The sequence below is a fragment of the Haliotis rubra genome, unplaced genomic scaffold (assembly GCF_003918875.1).
Source record: "Haliotis rubra isolate DU_JTF1 unplaced genomic scaffold, ASM391887v1 Scf376, whole genome shotgun sequence".
Classification (NCBI taxonomy): Eukaryota; Metazoa; Mollusca; class Gastropoda; order Lepetellida; family Haliotidae; genus Haliotis; species Haliotis rubra.
In genome coordinates this window covers 567,071-591,034 of record NW_025767053.1, presented here as the reverse complement: position 1 = coordinate 591,034, position 23,964 = coordinate 567,071, and the positions used below count along the sequence as shown (strand labels likewise).

The following is a 23,964-nucleotide window of genomic DNA, read 5'->3' as shown; positions in this document are numbered from 1 at the left end:
AACGAAACACCTGTTTGTGTCAACTCCGCGGGTTGCCATCATTCTTCATCCAAGGAATGTCCTTACTGGGAGTGTCATTTAAAGATAGTTCTGGGTCCTTATGAGGCTTATATGTTTCTACAAAAATGTATACAATTAGTTTTTGATTTAGAAAATTTAAAGCCGTTTTCAAGACACCATTTATTTATTTTATTTAAACACAACTGCATTTCCCGTTCAATGGTATACATATATATATTTTTACCACGACATGAAATATTAAAATCATCCACAAATAATGATCCATCAATTGAATCATTTAAAACCTTGGATCAACTGTTAATCTTAATGCTAAACAATGTGACAGACAAAATACTTCCTTGAGGCAATGATCAGAGAGGGTTGAACCCACTCGGACTTGAAATTGCCTGTCATTTTAATTATTGGATATAAATTGAGGCAAACGACCTCGTAAACCAAAGTCATGTAAATCTTTTAAAATCCTATGTTTCCGTGTAGTGTCGTATGCCTTTTCTAGATCCAAAAAGATCGACACTGCATGTTGTTTATTATTTATGGCATTTTTCACAAACGATTCTAAACGCACTAAATGATCAATGGTACTTCTGTTTTTTACGGAAACCGCATTGTATATTAGTTATTTGGTTACTGGTTTCCAAGTACCAAACAAGCCGATTGTTGATCATGCGTTCCATGGTTTTGCAGACGCAGCAAGTGAGTGAAATTGATCTATAATTAGAGGGATCAGTATGATCACGTCCAGGTTTAGGCATGGGAACAATAACAGCATCACGCCACGATGAAAGTATTTTTCAAGATGTCCAAATATAATCAAAAATGTAAGAGCGTCTTTCAACATGATTCTGGTAAGTGCTTTAAGGGATGATAATGTATGTTGTCAGCTCCCGAAGCAGTGTCGTGAGCCTGATCAAGAGCAGTATGAAGTTCATGTATCGGAAAGGCTTCATTATAGTCTTCCCCATTATCAGAATTGAAATTAATAGATTTCTTTTCTTGTTGTTTTTGATATTTTTAGTATTCAGGTACATAATTTGAAGAGGAAGAGTGTTTTGCCAACGTCTCACCAAGCTCATTTGCAATATCAGATTTATTGGTTAATAATTGGTTCCCATCTATGCTAGATTTAGAGCCCTTGCCTTTGATTTTCTGGATCATATTCCACACCTTTGATATCGGCGTGCGCAAATTGATTCTTGATACATATTTTCGCCAAGATTGGCGTTTACTTTGCATGAAAGTACGCCTTGCTTTAGCGTTTATGATTTTAAATTTGTCTAAATTGTGGACCATAGGATGGCGACGGAAGTAATGTTCAGCTTTCTTCCTAGCTTGTTTGCAATCGTCTGGAAACCATGGTTTTCGTACACGAGGAGCTGAAGAGGACTTTGGAATACACTCGTCAGCTATGTTAATTGTATCTGAAAAACATTGTATGGCATCAGGAATATCATTAAAGAGTTCAGGTTTGAGTCTGTCAGCACGGAGAATTTCATATAAAAGCCAGTTAGCCTCAATGGGAAAAAAAAAGTCCACATTTACAAGCTTGGAAATGTCTTGGAAAGATGATGTTTCCAAGACATTTCCAATTTTGGAAAGATGATGTTTCCAAGACATTTCCAATTTTGGAAATATGAGATTTCCAAAAATTTACAATTTTGGAAATGTCCACAAGGGGAGATAACTGGTGGGTGATGGTAAATGATTGTTCTTTGCACGCCCCAGGACCTAATCCCTTGTTAAGTGATTAGTGAGTCAAGGCAAATAAGAGTCACCAATTAACAAAAGTCACCAATTAGCCAAAATTGTTAATTAATGAACGAGTCAAGTCAGTTTAGAGAGCCTCTGGAAGGAAAACCAATTTGCAAGTTTGTATGCCTCTTAAAGAAGCCTCTGGAAGTAAGTATAATTTTTGATGGGCATTTAGAAGTGGAATGCATACAAAAAGCAAGATTTATGGATGTCAAGTTCTTTACTGTGACCTGATTTTCACCTGATGAAGAAGCAAGCATATGCTCTGAAACGTCGTGTTATTCACAATAAAGATGTTGTCATCCATAAATCTTGCTTTTCTTATTGCTGAGCTGTACGTTTCTTAATCATGTCGCGATGTCATTATCGCTCTAACACACCTGAGAGATTCGTTAAAAGTGTGGTATGCACAGGCGGTGAAAATTGTATTGTATTGAATTTGGTTGGTTGCATATTGTTTTGTGTTATGCTGTCCGTTTGTTTGTATGTGTGAATGAGGAACCTCACATATTATGACATTGAAAACAGATTAAACTAAACAATATTCCATGGTCAATATCGCAATGTTAGTGAAATGGTAGTATACGGAAGTTTGTTCCATATTTTTGATAGTACCTTCTTTTATGAAGATACAAATTATTTAATATTGAACGAATAATGTCACGCTTCTCTCAGAGTAAGGGAAGATAATTTATATAGTGTTTCTTATAAAAATAGATATTTCTTTATCGTCCGAACAGAATTCACAAATCATGGATGTTTTGTGAGCACTCGCATATAACATCTAACTTGATAGGTATTAAAATCAGGCCGTTTGTAACCATAATGACTATATTGGTTGGAACATTTGAGGAACAAAAATAATTTCACACTTCAAAAGGAACTGTAACATTTTTCATGTTATCATATGAGCTTCACAAACATTGAATGAAATTAATGCTGTATGATGAAATTTATGAGAGAACATTATAATGGCATAAATGACGTGTTAATGACACATGTAATTGTAAAAAGTATATAATCACTATGTTAGTTAACTCATGACCAGACACATCAAACTGGTACCGATAGATTTATATCTAATGTTTAAAAATTCAGCATTTCATAGTATCTAAAAGTAGAAAACACGAATTTGGAATGAGATGTTTTAATCTGAGATCAATCTGTTAGGTAGCAGTTTACTAAAGTAGAACTTAAACCAACTTCAAAAGATTGGTCATTCGCAAACTGAAGCAGATCTCATTTATACTGCAGTAAACAATATTCGAATTCATAACTAATCATACCACTTACGTGATAACAACTCCCTGTTTATTGCATACAGCGGCATTTCGATGTACATCGTTCAGGATAAACAAGCTGATTGAATGTTGATTGATTCCATCACTTGGACAATGGAGTGAATTTCGACTTGTTGATCTTACTTTCCTGTTGGCCCCAACGATGTGCTACTTGCTGAATTACCTGTTGTTGTTAATTTGCTGCTTGTCACTATGCATATATACTTCTATTCACCTGGTTGTAGTAACTTTTATCTTGATAACGGCGTGAGAATATACATGGAAACTCCCCTCTATCGACCTTTGGTCCAATTGGATGAGTTAAGAAAAAAGGTCGATGTCCCGTCCGTTAGCAATTAACATTGGATTATAGAGACAATGATGGGGCTACGTGTTGATAGAAGAGGATAATCCGGATGATGCGGATGGGAGCACACCTAATGAGAAAACGAGCCAAATATATGTATAAATATAGTGTTTTATTTCAGTCTCAGTTCACTTAGCACATATACATTGAAATATAAAACACATAAAATACATAGAAGGCGTAAGCCACGAGTGTTAACGGGAGACTATATAGACAGATTATACCTAATCATGTCACAACATGCTACATTTTACAGGAATTATAAATAGTTATATTACATTATATTACGAAATGTTACGAAATATTACCAAATTTTAAATATACATACACATTTATAAGTATATTATAAATATATTAAATATGTGAAAGAAGAGACGCTGAATCAGCAAACTGTCTAACGGTTAACATTCCATTTTGAAACTGGTGTTTCAGTTCTTGAACACGACGTTCCACGTATCGGTATTTCTTCTTCGTGGGTTGTCTTTGGCCTAAGGCATATTGCACAGATAAGGTGTAGGAATAAACTTATGTTCAAGTTGAGCATTAGCCATTTCGAAATCGAATGTACACTTTCATGCTTCTTCTCATTATATATCCCCATGTAATTAGAGGGGAACTGATCCAGAGCGATTAATGTTTCTCGCCAACAGTCTAATTAGCAAAATAAACTGCAAGCTGGTCGGTATCTGCTCCTTCGACCGTGACGGACACACTGACTAGGCTTCTGGCCACCTTGACAAAATTTCTTCAACCCAAACTGCGGGACATTAGGAAGGGTACATGCTCATCAGATGCTGTTATTTGAGACTATCCCCGGTAGTTCCTGTCTAATTGCAATAAAGTATCCCAGCAGTGTGTATGCTTTCCGGATTTTCGAATGCATGGATGGCATAGTGACTGATCCAATTTGATCTTATTTCTGTGGGGTTTATTTATTTACCTCGATATTTAATCATGCCATGCAAACATATGATGTCTATTACATATTATGTTAATGACAAATGAAAATATACTTGGGTATATACAATTTTAACTTCAGTACACATCAAATGCTTAAATGTATTTCTTATGCCACAATGAAGTTCCGTTCGTATCCTCCAAACAGTGTCGGCCCATAAGTTTTTTAAGGCAATTAAAATTGCATGCAATTCAGCTTACTACTCCGTTTGCTGTAACCAGTGTTTGGTGGTATAAACCTACAACCTACATTCACTGGATGGTATTTGTCATCATTCACTGGAATACCACTTAGATTACCCAACAAAGGTTCCCATTTCGCATTTCTTGTGTCTGGAGTAAATACTCAGCATTATGAATTAAGGTCCGATGCGACAAATGTATTACATGTTATGTAATATGCTCATGGAAGTGCAGCAAGACGAATTATCAGCTGAGATACAAAACAAAAATTGATCAAAGGATTAACCGATAACACGTTGATTAATTAATTACTTTTATCTTGCACAGCGGATTTGTCAAAGGTAGTGTTTATGTATGTAGATTTAGTAATCAATACTGATTACACCCTGTCGTAAAGTACCTGTGTAAAACATCTTTCCTTCAATGGAATAACAGCCAGTACGTTAATGGGGTGTTCCTCTTTTTATGCCAGTCGGGCAAGTTGTTTTCCTTAAGGCGTAAGAGGATCACCAGACCATGTTAATTAGCAAGAAAATGGTGGGTGGGAGGGTGGGGAGGAGATGACCAAGCCGAGAAAGACACAAGTGGATTGATTGCTCATTATTGGCTAATTAAATTACTTCTTTAAAGAATGGCGGACATCATGCAATTAGTTGCCATGTGTGCGATCTTGGATGACCAATTAGATTATACACCAATGTTAAAAGATCTGAATCGATGTGTCCCTTTTTCGCATATTATACTGTTAAAAGACACTTGACATGGAACAGGATTCTTTGTCAGCTGCAGATCAATGGCATATTGTTCCTTTATGTGGAGGTAGTGTCCCATTTTGACAGCGTCTTGGTCACTGATTCGCGAAGTTTCGCTCTCAAACCTGGGATAACTAGCTGTACCAAATAAGGGTAGTTATGTAAATACAATAACCCGAGAGAGGTACAGAACAAGTATTATTCTTGAACACTAACTCCACAATCAACTGAGAGAAAAGGATGCGAGAAGCAGCATTATCCGTTGAGATGTGTGAATGCAATATTTAAAAAAAGGTTACGTCATGAATGAGCAGGATGGGAGAAGTAGCTTTACCAATTACTTGCAAAGTATATATGCCCACAAATTCATCACATTTTCTTACAAAGTTACATGGTAGGAGACCAGGTGGAGAATTGTTGCTGGATGGATATAGGTATCTGAGACGAACTGCCAACAGGAATGGTACCATTATATGGTATATATTCAGCATACACATCAGACCAATGCTCTATTGGTTCCTATATCCTTACCAGTAATGTAAACAAACGGGCACGAGAAGAGCTGACAAGTGTACCAAAGTTCATTGTCAAAATTGGGATACCTGGCTAGATCAATAACAGAAGTGAGAAATTTCACTGTCAAATTTGAGGCTGTCAAAATCGGGACTAAACTTATGATGGATATTGATGGATATATTCCTCTAACAAGGTAATAACCTGAGATTGTTGCAGACTTTTAGTCTGTTTTATTTCTAATATTTGCATTTTGTTTTTATTAATTTGTGGTATCATTCAACATAATCATTTGTTTTCGCCGTGTAACGTAATGAGACAGACAACATACACTAGGTTATTACTAAGGCGTGTGTGAAATATGATTCATGTTGGCATTCTAGAAAATGTCTAGATATTACAGTCATCTTATAAATACACTATAACTATAAGCAGATCGTATGCTTTTATTAAGTTTCAAAATGCATACAAATATGACAACAAAATAATTAGGATTATAAGACAAAATATAAAGACATACATTGACTTCTGTTAGTTTTTCTGTCCGGACGTTTTTTTACCACTGACAGATAATTAAACTTCAAAATGTTTTCATTTGTTATAATAGAATTGAAGATGGAATTATAATCGAGTAAAAAAGATTTCATTTTTGTTGATCAATCTGGACCTATGCTATCAATTGCGCATGCGGGTGGCGCAGCAAAGGTCACGAAGCAGTCGAAAATAGTGATATATCATCCGGGTCCTCAGGGGAGAAAAACAATAACAGTGCGCGGAAATTGCTCTGGATTAGTGCCCTTTTAAATGTGTTCATCATGTAATTGTTTTAATCATGTTTTTACACGGTCGGCTTCCGTGTGCGATGTGTTGAACTTCCATCAACCACCAGCTTGTAATAACACGTCGCATGAGCTTAGCCAGGTGCTAAAATAACACCCAAACTTCAAAGTGTACCCCTTTGTCAACGTCCCGAGCCTTATAAAAATCGACACCTTCTCAAACTATTGTCATGTAAGTGGTAATAATTCCTGAGCATTAGAGAACAGATTGGTTGCTTTTTTTGGAATTTAATGCTTTTCATAAGCTAGAATCTCATTTACTATTTGTCTCTGGAATCATCTGTGATATGAACTTGTGTAGTGATTTCTCTAGAAATTATTTAACGTGATCTAAAATGAATAATGCATTAAACATTTTGTCATCTTTTATTGTAAATGACCAAATTAATTAGTTACACTATGAAGTTTTTAAGAAGGAATTCATTTGGGTTGGTTTTGCCCCAGTCCACCCATGTGTGGACAACATAACCAATTATCTATTAACAAGTTCATGATCTTTCGTGAATATACCAACTGCATAACACCGTCTCTGACCCAAAAACCCAAACGGGTTGTTCTCTATTGCCCTACATCCCAATTCGTCTACAGTCTCAAACCAACATTTCATGGCCTGTTGACTGTTGATTACGCCATGATAAACCACCCAAACGGTCCATCCATTGTGACAAGTGTTAATTAGAGTGAGTGAGTGAGTTAAAATTCAAAGTCACATCGGCAATATTTCAGCCATATCGTGACTAAAACTAGTTCTAAATTTATAATACATACATGTAATATATAAAACCATGTCAACGAAGGACAGTACAACCAGTAGAGTATCACAAAATGAGTTAAAACTAGCTAGCATATAACGTTAAAAGTAGAAAACTATTTTTGGACAATACAAGGTAAGCAACTGAAGGCTGATTACCATGCTATGGACCATGGGGCCTTACAGTACTTTGGCTACCTGCATAGACCCTAGCTGGATTTACACCATCCCTTCAGCCACTGGTGATTGTTGTGAACTTTAGCCATTATTTAAAACAACAATTATTCTACGATTAAACTATTTTTGTAGGTCGAAATTGACTTGGACAGTTGTGGAACTTCTGTACCCTCTCAGGAGGACAATAATTTTACATTGCTTTAACCCCCTTCGAGGATACAGCCTCTGACCATCTGAGTTGCAACTTAAACTCTACTAATATTAAAAATCAACTATCTACACAATATCAAAATTTATCAATTAATTCAATTTCTTTTAAAAATCCAAGGATTAAATGAGGAGCAACATGATTAAAAAGATCCTTCATTGTTTTTACATCGAAATATTTTTCCCTTGTGATGGCAAAATCAATTCAGTCTATCAAGACATGCTTGACCGGGATTTTTTCATCACAAGGGATGCAGAATGGAGGATCTTCGCCTTTTAACAAATGAGTACACACGAGTACACATTTTACACATGAGTATACCTGCTGTGGCCAATGCGACATCGTCGCATGATGACCTCTTCAAATCTGGACTGACAACCCAAGTAGGTATAACCGATAGTTGGTTTTAGTGCATGTAATTTATTAGTACCTATTTGGGTGTCCCATTTCTTTTGCATCATATCACGAATGTATGATCTAATGGTTGCTTTGTGGTCGGAGTATGGAATGAGAAGTGGTGTCACAGATTTGTTGAGTGCTGCCTTGCAGCAAAATCGGCCATAGTGTTACCAGAGATTCCAACATGGCTGGGTAACCAACAGAGGACGATGTCGTATTGGCCAGTAGCAAGCTCATTGTATAATTCAATTATATCGAGTAAAAGTGGATGTTTGGTGCAAAGATTTTTAATAGCCTGAAGGCAAGAAAGAGAGTCTGAAAATATGATATATTGTTTGTATTTAGGATGTTTTTATAATATATTTAAGAGCTGTTAGTATGGCGTTAGCTTCTGCTGTGAAAATAGAGCTGTTATTTGGTAATCGGGAAGATATTGTTTTAGATCCAATGACAGTGGCACAAGCAACCGCGCCACCATCCTTGGACCCGTCTGTGAAAAAAGATTGGTATGTACTATATTTAGTATTTAATTGATTAAATTCTTGTTTATATTGTAATTCATTAGTTTCTGATTTTTAAAAGTGGTTAATGTTAGGGTCGACTTCTGGCCTAACCAATTGCCAAGGAGGAGAAGAAAGAAGACGGAAGAGAAATTTATTCTAGCTCAGTGCCAGCAGCGTAAAGGAAAGGCTTCATTCTTATTCCCAGAGACGGAACAAGAGAAGACTTTTGTTGTACAGTTCCTCATACAGGGATTAAAGACACAGTTATAAGCAGGATTCGACTGATTAGAATATAGTTTAGTAATAAACTGCAAGGATAATTTGATACGGCGATTGTTTAGAGAAGCTCTCGTCAGCTTCAACGTAAATACTGTCAATGGGAGAAGTGCGGGAAGATCCAAGACAAAGTCTTAGACCTTGGTGGTGGATAGAATCAAGTAGTTTCAAGTTAGCTTTTACACAGGCTCCACCATATACGATGGAGCCATAGTCAAGTTTTGATCGGATGTGTGATCTGTACAAATGCAGGAGGGTAGTTTGATCCCTCCCCACTTTGAATTGACACGACTTTTTTAATATATCTAATGCCTTCAGGCATTTAGTCTTCAAATACCAATGTGTGGTAAAAAGGTCAAATGTTTGTCAAAAAATCAGTCCCAGAAACTTGGCTTCCTTACAACGTTAATTGGAGAGCCATCTTAGAACAGTTCGGGATCCTTATGAGGGGGCTTATACTTCCGACAGAAATGTATTCATTTGGTCTTAATCTGTGAAAATTTAAAGACCTTCGTAAGTGGCTATTTATGAATTTTATTCAAACACATCTGTAATTGTCTCTCGATGGTATGCATATTTTACCACGACATGAAACGTTAAAATCATCCACAAACAAAGACCCATCTATTGAGTCATTAAATACTTTCGAGAGACTATTTATTTTTATGGTAAACAAAGTAACGAAGACAAAATACTGCCTTGTGGAACCCCCTGATCCTGATGATTATAATGGTCAGACAGGGTTGATCAACACAGAACTTGAAATTGTCTGTCTGCTAAAACTGTGATATAAACTGAGTGCAAACGGCCTCTCAAACCAAAGTCATGTAAATCTTCTTAAAATTCCATATTTCCATGTTGTATCATAGAAAAACTTTTCCAGGTCGAAAAAGCAGATACAGCATATGCTGAATTATTACCACCATGGAAATTTTAACAAATGATTCCAGCCGGAACCAAATGGTCAATAAGTGCTTCTATTTTTGCGAAAACCACATTTGATGTTAGTATAAGATTATTGGATTCTAGAAACCATACTAATCTATTATTGACCATGCGTTCCATGGTCTTGCAAACGCAGCTAGTTAGTGAAATAGGTCTGTAGTCTGATGGATCTGTATGATCCCGGCCGAGGCTTAGGTATTGGTACAACAATAGCATGACGCCATGACGGAGAGAGGATGCCCTGTTGTCCAAATATTATCAAAATGTTCAGAAGTGTTTCAAGACATGCATTGGGTAATTGTTTCCAGGGAGCTGATAGTGGATATTATCAGCACCTGTTGCCAAATATCATGAGCTTGCGCTAATGCAGTATTCAGCTCATGTAGTCAAAATACTTCATTATAATCTTCACCACTTCTTTTGAGATGATAGAACACTAGAATTTCTACACTTTTGCCCTTTGATTCTCTGTATCATGTTCCATACCTTCGTCATTGGCGTACGGGAATTAATCTTCGATACAAAGTTCGTCGAAGACTGACGTTTACTTTTTTAAAATAGGTCGAGACTTTGGCTTTGTAACTTATCTAAATTGTGAACTATAGGATGACGTCGAAAGTATTTCTCTGCCTTCTTCCTACACTGCCTACACGCTTGTTTTACAAATCGTCAGTAGAAAACCATGGTTTACGAACATGTGGTTTAGCAGAAGCCTTAGGAATAGCTTCTCATCGGCAATATTATTCAGTTTACAGAGAACAACCTCAATCGCATCCTAAAACATTGGACAAAAGGCCAGAGATTTCAAGTTGTCAAAGCACACAGTGTCTGAAATAATGGCCGAGTTAGCCTTATTAAAAATGCCACCTTGTAGTAGATGGGTCATCACTCGGGTTTTATAGCAGAAATGTTGTGGAAAATGGTCCACTTCCACACAGGTCATCGTGGACGAGACCACTTAAATTCGTTGCAAATACTTGGGTCTATGAGCGACAAGGTCGAGTGCAGAGGCCGTTCCTGAACCAGGGTGTAAGTATATGACATATCTTCATTAAAGAGATGCATTATTATTGTTTGAAATAGAGAGTCCTCAATGATTTTTCCTTTGTTGTTGGTATCGGCACACACCCCACAAAAGGATTATGGCCATTTAGATCTCCCTTGATTTTATGGTTGAGGAAGTTCGACCCCCTTTGAGGTGCAGCCACCAACAATATCAGTTACTAATTCAAATTACCAATAATAAAATCTTTATCCATTTTACAAATCGGTTAACAAATCTATTTTTTTTTTAAAAATGCACGTAATTAAATGGAACTTATACTACTATGTGTGAATGAGGAACCTCACATATTATGACATTGAAAACAGATTAAACTAAACAATATTCCATGGTCAATATCGCAATGTTAGTGAAATGGTAGTATACGGAAGTTTGTTCCATATTTTGATAGTACCTTCTTTTATGAAGATACAAATTATTTAATATTGAACGAATAATGTCACGCTTCTCTCAGAGTAAGGAAGATAATTTATATAGTGTTTCTTATAAAATAGATATTTCTTTATCGTCCGAACAGAATTCACAAATCATGGATGTTTTGTGAGCACTCATATAACATCTAACTTGATAGGTATTAAAAATCAGCCGTTTGTAACCATAATGACTATATTGGTTGGAACATTTGAGGAACAAAAATAATTTCACACTTCAAAAGGAACTGTAACATTTTTTCATGTTATCATATGAGCTTCACAAACATTGAATGAAATTAATGCTGTATGATGAAATTTATGAGAGAACATTATAATGGCATAAATGACGATGTTAATGACACATGTAATTGTAAAAGAGTATATAATCACTATGTTAGTTAACTCATGACCAGACACACCAAACTGGTACCGATAGATTTATATCTAATGTTTAAAATCTCAGCATTTCATAGCATCTAAAAGTAGAAACACGAATTTGGAATGAGATGTTTTAATCTGAGATCAATCTGTTAGGTAGCAGTTTACTAAAGTAGAACTTAAACCAACTTCAAAAGATTGGTCATTCGCAAACTGGAAGCAGATCTCATTTATACTGCAGTAAACAATATTCGAATTCATAACTAATCATACCACTTACGTGATAACAACTCCCTGTTTATTGCACACAGCGGCATTTCGATGTACATCGTTCAGGATAAACAAGCTGATTGAATGTTGATTGATTCCATCACTTGGACAATGGAGTGAATTTCGACTTGTTGATCTTACTTTCCTGTTGGCCCCAACGATGTGCTACTTGCTGAATTACCTGTTGTTGTTAATTTGCTGCTTGTCACTATGCATATATACTTCTATTCACCTGGTTGTAGTAACTTTTATCTTGATAACGGCGTGAGAATATACATGGAAACTCCCCTCTATCGACCTTTGGTCCAATTGGATGAGTTAAGAAAAAAAGGTCGATGTCCCGTCCGTTAGCAATTAACATTGGATTATAAAGACAATGATGGGGCTACGTGTTGATAGAAGAGGATAATCCGGATGATGCGGATGGGAGCACACCTAATGAGAAAACGAGCCAAATATATGTATAAATATAGTGTTTTATTTCAGTCTCAGTTCACTTAGCACATATACATTGAAATATAAAACACATAAAATACATAGAAGGCGTAAGCCACGAGTGTTAACGGGAGACTATATAGACAGATTATACCTAATCATGTCACAACATGCTACATTTTACAGGAATTATAAATAGTTATATTACATTATATTACGAAATGTTACGAAATATTACCAAATTTTAAATATACATACACATTTATAAGTATATTATAAATATATTAAATATGTGAAAGAAGAGACGCTGAATCAGCAAACTGTCTAACGGTTAACATTCCATTTTGAAACTGGTGTTTCAGTTCTTGAACACGACGTTCCACGTATCGGTATTTCTTCTTCGTGGGTTGTCTTTGGCCTAAGGCATATTGCACAGATAAGGTGTAGGAATAAACTTATGTTCAAGTTGAGCATTAGCCATTTCGAAATCGAATGTACACTTTCATGCTTCTTCTCATTATATATCCCCATGTAATTAGAGGGGAACTGATCCAGAGCGATTAATGTTTCTCGCCAACAGTCTAATTAGCAAAATAAACTGCAAGCTGGTCGGTATCTGCTCCTTCGACCGTGACGGACACACTGACTAGGCTTCTGGCCACCTTGACAAAATTTCTTCAACCCAAACTGCGGGACATTAGGAAGGGTACATGCTCATCAGATGCTGTTATTTGAGACTATCCCCGGTAGTTCCTGTCTAATTGCAATAAAGTATCCCAGCAGTGTGTATGCTTTCCGGATTTTCGAATGCATGGATGGCATAGTGACTGATCCAATTTGATCTTATTTCTGTGGGGTTTATTTATTTACCTCGATATTTAATCATGCCATGCAAACATATGATGTCTATTACATATTATGTTAATGACAAATGAAAATATACTTGGGTATATACAATTTTAACTTCAGTACACATCAAATGCTTAAATGTATTTCTTATGCCACAATGAAGTTCCGTTCGTATCCTCCAAACAGTGTCGGCCCATAAGTTTTTTAAGGCAATTAAAATTGCATGCAATTCAGCGATTACTACTCCGTTTGCTGTAACCAGTGTTTGGTGGTATAAACCTACACATGTTATTTGTCATCATTCACTGGATGGTCAGTTAATGAATTTATAACAAGTATGGCGGTAATACCACTTAGATTACCCAACAAAGGTTCCCATTTCGCATTTCTTGTGTCTGGAGTAAATACTCAGCATTATGAATTAAGGTCCGATGCGACAAATGTATTACATGTTATGTAATATGCTCATGGAAGTGCAGCAAGACGAATTATCAGCTGAGATACAAAAACAAAAATTGATCAAAGGATTAGCCGATAACACGTTGATTAATTAATTACTTTTATCTTGCACAGCGGATTTGTCAAAAGGTAGTGTTTATGTATGTAGATTTACTAATCAATACTGATTACACCCTGTCGTAAAGTACCTGTGTAAAAACATCTTTCCTTCAATGGAATAACCGCCAGTACGTTTATGGGGGTGTTCCTCTTTTGCCAGTCGGGCAAGTTGTTTACTTAAGGCGTAAGAGGATCACCAGACCATGTTAATTAGCAAGACAATGGTGGGTGGGAGGGTGGGGCAGGAGATGACCAAGCCGAGAAAGACACAAGTGGATTGATGGCTCATTACTGGCTAATTAAATTACTTCTTTAAAGAATGGCGGACATCATGCAATTAGTTGCCATGTGTGCGATCTTGGATGACCAATTAGATTATACACCAATGTTAAAAGATCTGAATCGATGTAGCCCTTTTTCGCATATTATACTGTTAAAAGACACTTGACATGGAACAGGATTCTTTGTCAGCTGCAGATCAATGGCATATTGTTCCTTTATGTGGAGGTAGTGTCCCATTTTTGACAGCGTCTTGGTCACTGATTCGCGAAGTTTCGCTCTCAAACCTGGGATAACTAGCTGTACCAAATAAGGGTAGTTATGTAAATACAATAACCCGAGAGAGGTACAGAACAAGTATCATTCTTGAACACTAATTCCACAATCAACTGAGAGAAAAGGATGCGAGAAGCAGCATTATCCGTTGAGATGTGTGAATGCAATATTTAAAAAAAGGTTACGTCATGAATGAGCAGGATGGGAGAAGTAGCTTTACCAATTACTTGCAAAGTATATATGCTCACAAATTCATCACATTTTCTTACAAAGTTACATGGTAGGAGACCAGGTGGAGAATTGTTGCTGGATGGATATAGGTATCTGAGACGAACTGCCAACAGGAATGGTACCATTATATGGAGATGTCAGTGCCTGAAAACAGCCTCAGTCACTACAACAGCAAATGGGACTGTTGTCTGAAGATGAGACAAACAGCATACACATCCAGACCAATGCTCTATTGGTTCCTATATCCTTACCAGTAATGTACACAAACGGGCACGAGAAGAGCTGACAAGTGTACCAAAGTTCATTGACAAAATTGGGATACCTGGCTAGATCAATAACAGAAGTGAGACATTTTACTGTCAAATTTGAGGCTGTCAAAATCGGGACTAAACTTATGTGGATATTGATGGATACATTCCTCTAACAAGGTAATAACCTGAGATTGTTGCAGACTTTAGTCTGTTTTATTTCTAATATTTGCATTTTGTTTTTAATAATTTGTGGTATCATTCAACATAATCATTTGTTTTCGCCGTGTAACGTAATGAGACAGACAACATACACTAGGTGATTACTAAGGCGTGTGTGAAATATGATTCATGTTGGCATTCTAGAAAATGTCTAGATATTACAGTCATCTTATAAATACACTATAACTATAAGCAGATCGTATGCTTTTTATTAAGTTTCAAAATGCATACAAATATGACAACGAAATAATTAGGATTATAAGACAAAATATAAAGACATACATTGACTTCGTTAGTTTTCTGTCCGGACGTTTTTTTACCACTGACAGATAATTAAACTTCAAAATGTTTTCATTTGTTATAATAGAATTGAAGATGGAATTATAATCGAGTAAAAAAGATTTCATTTTTGTTGATCAATCTGGACCTATGCTATCAATTGCGCATGCGGGTGGCGCAGCAAAGGTCACGAAGCAGTCGAAAATAGTGATATATCATCCGGGTCCTCAGGGGAGAAAAACAATAACAGTGCGCGGAAATTGCTCTGGATTAGTGCCCTTTTAGAGTGAGTGAGTGAGTTGAGATTTAAAGTCACATCGGCAATATTTCAGCCATATCGTGACTAAAACTAGTTCTAAATTAATAATACATACATGTAATATATTAAACCCTGTCAGCAAAGGACAGTAAAACCATTAGGTTATCACAGATTGAGTTAAAACTAGCTAGCAGATATCTTTAAAAGTACAAAACTATTTTTGGACAATACAATGTAAAAATGGGCTATAGATCGCCAACAACTGAAGGTAGATCACCATACTAGGGACCATGTGGGGTTACAATACTTAGGCTACCTGCATGGACCCTAGCTGGACTGGGGATTGTAGTGAATTTTAGCCATCATTTAAAACAACAATTATTCTACGATTAAAATAACTTTGTAGGTCGAAATTGACTTTGAAAGTTTTGGGACTTACGTATCCTCTCAGGAGGACAATAATTTTACAATGATTTAACCCCCTTCGAGGATACTGCCTCTGACCATCTAAGTTGCCTCTGACCATCTAACTTAAACTCTACTAATATTCAAAATCAACTATCTACACAATATCAAAATTTATCAGTTAAATCAATTTCTGGTAAAAATCAAAGAATTAAATGAGGAGCAACATGATTAAAAAGATCATGTTTGGTGCAAAGATTTTTTAATAGCCTGAAGGCAAGAAAGAGAGTCTGAAAATATGATATATTGTTTGTATTTAGGATGTTTTTTTAATATATTTAAGAGCTGTTAGTATGGCGTTAGCTTCTGCTGTGAAAATAGAGCTGTTATTTGGTAATCGGGAAGATATTGTTTTAGATCCAATGACAGTGGCACAAGCAACCGCGCCACCATCCTTGGACCCGTCTGTGAAAAAAGATTGGTATGTACTATATTTAGTATTTAATTGATTAAATTCTTGTTTATATTGTAATTCATTAGTTTCTGATTTTTTAAAAGTGGTTAATGTTAGGTCGACTTCTGGCCTAACCAATTGCCAAGGAGGAGAAGAAAGAAGACGGGAAGGAGAAATTTATTCTACCCAGTGCCAGCAGCGTAAAGGAAAGGCTTCATTCTTATTCCCAGAGACGGAACAAGAGAAGACTTTTTGTTGTACAGTTCCTCATACAGGGGATTAAAGACACAGTTATAAGCAGGATTCGACTGATTAGAATATAGTTTAGTAATAAACTGCAAGGATAATTTGATACGGAGTTGGTTTAGAGAAGGCTCGTCAGCTTCAACGTAAATACTGTCAATGGGAGAAGTGCGGGAAGATCCAAGACAAAGTCTTAGACCTTGGTGGTGGATAGAATCAAGTAGTTTCAAGTTGCTTTTACAGGCTCCACCATATACGATGGAGCCATAGTCAAGTTTTGATCGGATGTGTGATCTGTACAAATGCAGGAGGGTAGTTTGATCCCTTCCCCACTTTGAATTTGACACGACTTTTAATAAATCTAATGCCTTCAGGCATTTAGTCTTCAAATACTTAATGTGTGGTAAAAAGGTCAAATGTTTGTCAAAAAATCAGTCCCAGAAACTTGGCTTCCTTTACAACGTTAATTGGAGAGCCGTCTTAGAACAGTTCGGGATCCTTATGAGGCTTATACTTCCGACAGAAATGTATTCATTTGGTCTTAATCTGTGAAAATTTAAAGACCTTCGCAAGTGGCTATTTATGAATTTTATTCAAACACATCTGTAATTGTCTCTCGATGGTATGCATATTTTTACCACGACATGATACGTTAAAATCATCCACAAACAAAGACCCATCTATTGAGTCATTTAATACTTTCGAGAGACTATTTATTTTTATGGTAAACAAAGTAACAGACAAAATACTGCCTTGTGGAACCCCCTGATCCTGATTATAATGGTCAGACAGGGTTGATCCAACACGAACTTGAAATTGTCTGTCTGCTAAAAACTGTGATATAAACTGAGGCAAACGGCCTCTCAAACCAAAGTCATGTAAATCTCTTAAAATTCCATATTTCCATGTTGTATCATAAGCTTTTTCCAGGTCGAAAAAGCTTGATACAGCATGCTGATTATTTACCATGGAAATTTTAACAAATGATTCCAGCCGAACCAAATGGTCAATAGTGCTTCTATTTTTGCGAAAACCACATTTGATGTTAGTAATAAGATTATTGGATTCTAGAAACCATACTAATCTATTATTGACCATGCGTTCCATGGTCTTGCAAACGCAGCTAGTTAGTGAAATAGGTCTGTAGTCTGATGGATCTGTATGATCCCGGCCAGGCTTAGGTATTGGTACAACAATAGCATGACGCCATGACGGAGGAAAGTGCCCTGTTGTCCAAATATTATCAAAAATGTTCAGAAGTGTTTCAAGACATGCATTGGGTAAATGTTTCAGGAGCTGATAGTGGATATTATCAGCACCTGTTGCCGTATCATGAGCTTGCGCTAATGCAGTATTCAGCTCATGTAGTGAAAATACTTCATTATAATCTTCACCACTTCTTTGAGATGATGAACACTAGAATTTCTACCTTTGCCCTTGATTCTCTGTATCATGTTCCATACCTTCGTCATTGGCGTACGGGAATTAATCTTCGATACAAAGTTCGTCGAAGACTGACGTTTACTATTTTTAAAAGTAGGTCGAGACTTGGCTTTGTAACTTATCTAAATTGTGAACTATAGGATGACGTCGAAAGTATTTCTCTGCCTTCTTCCTACACTTCCTAGCTTGTTTACAATCGTCAGTAGTCCATGGTTTACGAACATGTGGTTTAGCAGAAGCCTTAGGAATAGTTTCATCGGCAATATTATTCAGTTTAGCAGAGAACAACTCAATCGGATCTGAAACATTGACAAAAAAGTCAGATTTCAAGTTGTCAGCACACAGTGTCTGAAATAATGGCCAGTTAGCCTTATTAAAATGCCACCTTGTAGTAGATGGGTCATCACTCGGGTTTATAGCAGAAAGTATTGTAGGAAAATGGTCACTTCCACACAGGTCATCGTGGACAGACCACTTAAATTCGTTATAAATACTTGGGTCTGTGAGCGACAGGTCGAGTGCAGAATACGTTCCTGAACCAGGGTGTAAGTATATGACATATCCTTCATTAAAGATGCATTTATTATTGTTTGAAATGAAGTCCTCAATGATTTTTCCTTTATTGTTGGTATCGGCACTACCCCACAAAGGATTATGGCCGTTTAGATCTCCCATGATTTTACATGGTTGAGGAAGTTCAACCCCCTTTGAGGGTACAGCCACCAACAATATCAGTTACTAATTCAAATTACCAATAATAAAATCTTTATCTATTTACAAATCAGTTAACAAATCTAATTTTTTAAAAATGCAATAATTAAATGAGAACTTATACTACTAAAAGATCCTTCATAGTTCGTGACTTGAAATAGATATCCCTTGTGAGGGAATATTCAACACAATCAAGCAGGACATGCTTGACCGTGATTCTTTCATCACAAGAGATAGAAAACGGAGGATCGTCACCTTTTAATAGGTACTCATGTGTATATCTTGTGTGGTCAATACGACATCGTCGTATGATAAACCATTTCAAATCTGGACAGACAACCCAAGTAGGTGTAACCGATAGTTGGTTTTATTACATGTAATTTATTGATACCTACTTGGCTGTCCCATTTATTTTGCATCAGATCACGGATATAAGATTTAATAATAGCAGCTTTGTAATCAGAGTTTGGGATCAGAAGTGGTGTACAGATTTGTTGAGTGCTGCCTATGAGCAATATCAGCCATTGTGTTACCAGAAATGCCAACGTGGCTGGGTAACCAACAAAAGACGATGTCGCATTGGCCAGTAGCAAACTTATTATACAATTCAATAATTTCTAATAAAAGTGGATGTTTACAAGAAAGATTTTTAATAGCCTGAAGACAAGAAAGAGAATCGGAAAAAATGACATAGTGCTCATATTTACGGTGTTTATTAATATATTTAAGAGCTGTTAATATGGCGTTAGCTTCTGCTGTGAAGTAGAGCTGTTATTTGGTAGTCGAGAAGATATTGTTCGGGATCCAACGACAGTGGCACATGCCACCGCGCAACCATCCTTGGACCCATCTGTAAATAAGGATTTATGAGTATTATATATATTTTTTTTAATTGATTACATTCTTGTTTATATTGCAATTCATTAGTTACAGATTTCTTAAACTTTGTCAGAGTTAGGTCAACGTCAGGCCTCACCAGCTGCCAAGGAGGAGAAGAAAGAAAACGGGAAGGAGCTATATTTTCCAGCTCAATGCCGGCAGCAGAAATGAAGGGCTTTATTCTTAGCACAAGAGGCGGAACAAGAGAAGGTTTTTTGTTGTATAAATCGTCATAGAGGGGGTTAAAGACACAGTCAAATGAAGGGTTAGACTCGCTAGAATATAGTTTAGTAATGTATTGTAAAGATAATTTTATACGACGTTGTGTAAGAGAAGGCTCATCTGCTTCGACATACAGACTATCAATAGGAGAGGTTCTAAAGGACCCAAGACAAAGTCTTAGGCCTTGGTGATGGACAGAATCAAGTAGTTTTAGGTTGCTTTTACAAGCTCCACCGTATACAATGGAGCCGTAATCAATTTTCGAACGGATGAGAGATCTGTATAGGTGTAGTAGGGTAGTTTGGTCCCCTCCCTACTTGGAATTTGAAACGACTTTTAACAGATCAAGTGCCTTCAGGCATTTAGCTTTTAGTGACTTAATGTGTGGCAGAAAATGTGAATCAAAAATAAGACCCAAGAACTTGGCCTCCTTCACAACTTTGATGGGAGTGCCATTTAAAGATAGTTTTGGATCTTTATGCGGTTTATATTTTCTACAAATGTGTACACAATTAGTTTTTGATTTGGAAAATTTAAAGTCATTTTCAAGACGCCATTTATTTATTTTATTTAAACACAGCTGCAATTGCCGTTCAATAGTATGAATATTTTTACCGCGACAAGAAATATTAAAATCATCCACAAAAAGTGATCCATCAATTGAATCGTTTAACACCTTTGATAAACTGTTTATCTTGATACTAAACAATGTGACAGACAAAATACTGCCTTGACACCCTGATCCTGATTATAATGGTCAGACAGGGTTGAACCCACTTGGTCTTGAAATTGCGTGTCATTTAAAAAGTTGGATATAAATTGAGGCAAACGGCCTCGTAATCCAAAGGCATGTAAATCTCTTAAAATCCCATGTTTCCATGTCGTGTCGTATGCTTTTTCTAAATCAAAAAAGATCGACACTGCATGTTGTTTATTAATTATGGCATTTTTCACAAAATACTCTAAACGTACTAAATGATCGATGGTAGTACGGTTTTTGTTTTGCGGAAACCACATTGTATATGAGTTATAAGGATATTGGTTTCCAAGTATGAAACAAGTCGATTGTTGAGCATACGTTCCATGGTTTTGCAAACGCAGCTATTCAGTGAAATTGGTCTATAGTTAGAACGATCAGTATGATCACGTCCAGGGTTTGGTACGGGAACAATAATAGCATCGTCCCACGACGAAGGAAAAATTCAAGATGTCCAAATGCCATCAAAAATATGTAAGAGCGTCTCTAAACATGATTCAGGTAAGTGCTTCAGAAGTTGATAATGTATGTTATCAGCCCCTGAAGCGGAATCATTAGCCAGATCAAGAGCAGTATGTAGCTCATGTATCGAAAATGTTTCATTGTAGTCTTCCCCATTATCTGAATTGAAATTAAGAGATTTCTTTTCTTGCTGTTTTTGATAATTTTGGAATTCAGGTACATAATGAGATGAGGAAGAATGTTTGGCCAACGTCTCTCGTAGTTTATTTGCAATATCTGATTTATCAGTCAATAACTGATTCCCATCTTTGAGATGGTGAATGCTAGATTTATAGCCCTTACCCTTGATTTTCTGGATCATATTCCACACCTTTGATATAGGTGTGCGCAAATTGATTCTTGAGACATAGTTTCGCCAAGATTGGCGTTTACTATGCTTGAGAGTACGCCATGCTTTAGCGTTAATATTTTTAAATTTGTCTAAATTGTGGACCATAGGATGGCGACGGAAGTAATGTTCAGCTTTCTTCCGTGCCTTTGCCACACAGGGCAGGATCTGTATGAAGAAGGATGAGGACCTTCACAATTTGCGCATTTATACTCTTTTTGACAGTCTGATCTCCACAGCGGTGACACACCACAGAGTTACGACATGATTTCGACCCATGGCCAAAACGTTGACATGTAGAACACTGGATTGGATTGGGGACATACACCTCCACTCCGAGGTTTAAGTATCCTGTTTTAATTGATTGGGGAATGGTTGCAAGAGCAGATGTCAGGAGATAGGTGTTGGTGTTAATGACGACACCCTATCTCTTGAACGTTTCACCACTGTAACAGCCTGCTCCTTAAGCTCTGTTGCAATGTCCTCCTCAGACATATCCGAAACACAACGAGCCCTGTCCCGAACAATGCCGTGATAAGAAGTTATAGTTCTGTGCACAGACACAGCAACCTCAATATTTGCAAACATTTTGATTGACAAAAGATTTGGAGATTCCTGTTTCCGTGCACACTCGACCAGAAGCGAGCCGCTACGAAGACGGGTGAAGTTCGCCACTTCTCCACAATTTCCAGATATTGCTTTGGAGATCGCAAAAGGATTAAGTTGTATAGGTAAATTATCTTTGCCCTCAATAACCAGAAATCTAGCCCATGACTCAGCATTTGAAGAGGTATTTCTTGTAGTTTGGTCAAGTTCATCCAAACGCCTTTTCTCTACATTTTTCAGTGAACCAGATTGTTGTGACGCCATAATGAAAGGAAAAAGATTCGGCACCCCTGCTCCCCATCCACCACGGAATGTCAACAAGGACGGTGTCATATAACACCGGATCTCCAAGATGCTGACACCAGGGATACAAGGGTGTTATACTCAAGTGAATACGACATGAATAGCTGCGTTTATCTACCAATTTAATGCCAGACTGGTTTGGCCCTTGACAAGAAATTCGAGACATACATTATTCAGAGGTCAACATCACCAGATTGGCCCATGAGCCACCGCCTTCTGGCATAGGACTCTAGGCAATTTCATATATAAAGAATTTGTACATTGAAAATCAAAATGTCCAAAGCCCAATAATATAAATGCGCAAATACATGCACAGGGCACCGGGCCAGTTCTACTACCCGTCTAGGTGAAGTAAGGGGCGAAGTGGTGTCTTGGGCAAAAGGAACATGGTTCAACGCTCCCAGTGCCCTGAACCACCAGACTCCCGTCCTCCACCGACACAGGGGCGCAACCCACGGCAAACGGATTGGCGGACAAAATATACCCCCGGGTCCACAACGGGGTGTTGAAGAGCGCTAAGCGTTACCCAGCACCCTTCTCCAATGTGAAGCGTTTGACGTCAGTGACACCTTCTGGTTTCAATTCTGTCACAATTTCCGTTCCCGTCATGTCCGAGAGACAACGTATGGCATCTCTCACAATTCCTTTGCTGTTTTTTAATGTCCTGTGAGGAGACATCTGTACAGGAACATTAGCTAGCGATTTAGTTGAAAGGAGGATCTGCGATTGAATTGTTTTCCTGCAGTCAATCAAAAGACAGCCAGAACGTAACTTTTTAATTTCTTTTACATCCCCAGCTAAACCTTCAATACCCTTTGCTATGGCAAAAGGATTAAGTTTAAGTGGATTTGCATTTGGGGATGACATGACCAAAAGCCTTGACCAATCAAGATTCGTTACTGGTGTGGAAGTATCTTCATCCTCCCTGTAAGATATTTGTTAATGGGCATTTTATTTTGGGCATATAAATATACAGTTCAGCATAAGATTCATTGAACATTACTTGAGTGTACTTGAGTGTTACAATATGGGAGGCAGCATCAGCGAAGTGTCCAGTGTCAAATCATACAGATTTTGATATTAACCTGTCAACATTGAAACAGTGATTAAGGAAACCGCCACAAATCATGTAATTATCTTTCTGCATTAAAGAATGGCACAACATCAAATGATGCACAGTTATTTTATTCAAGCATAATATTTACAAAGCATTGTGTCAAATGTTTTCAAACAATTCACTTCATTTTTAAAACACATAATTATTTGACAATTTACATTAAAAATATATTTAACTGTATTTGCACTGACGTCGTGTGTATTCCTTGTAATGGAACACACAATGCCGTCAGAACATGTTTTACACTGCTTCTTTGATCACAGGGGATACATTAGCATCTCGAACCGCTCTGAA

The 23,964-nt window shown here is 37.0% G+C and overlaps 1 long non-coding RNA gene across 1 annotated transcript; it reads left to right on the top strand.

Moving 5' to 3' along the window:
• Positions 1–666: 666 nt before the first annotated feature.
• LOC124286118 lies at positions 667–23,001 on the top strand. The gene is made up of 3 exons (XR_006900952.1): positions 667–677; positions 8,542–8,544; positions 22,870–23,001. It is a non-coding gene; the product is annotated as an uncharacterized LOC124286118 (long non-coding RNA).
• The last annotated feature ends 963 nt before the right edge of the window (positions 23,002–23,964 follow it).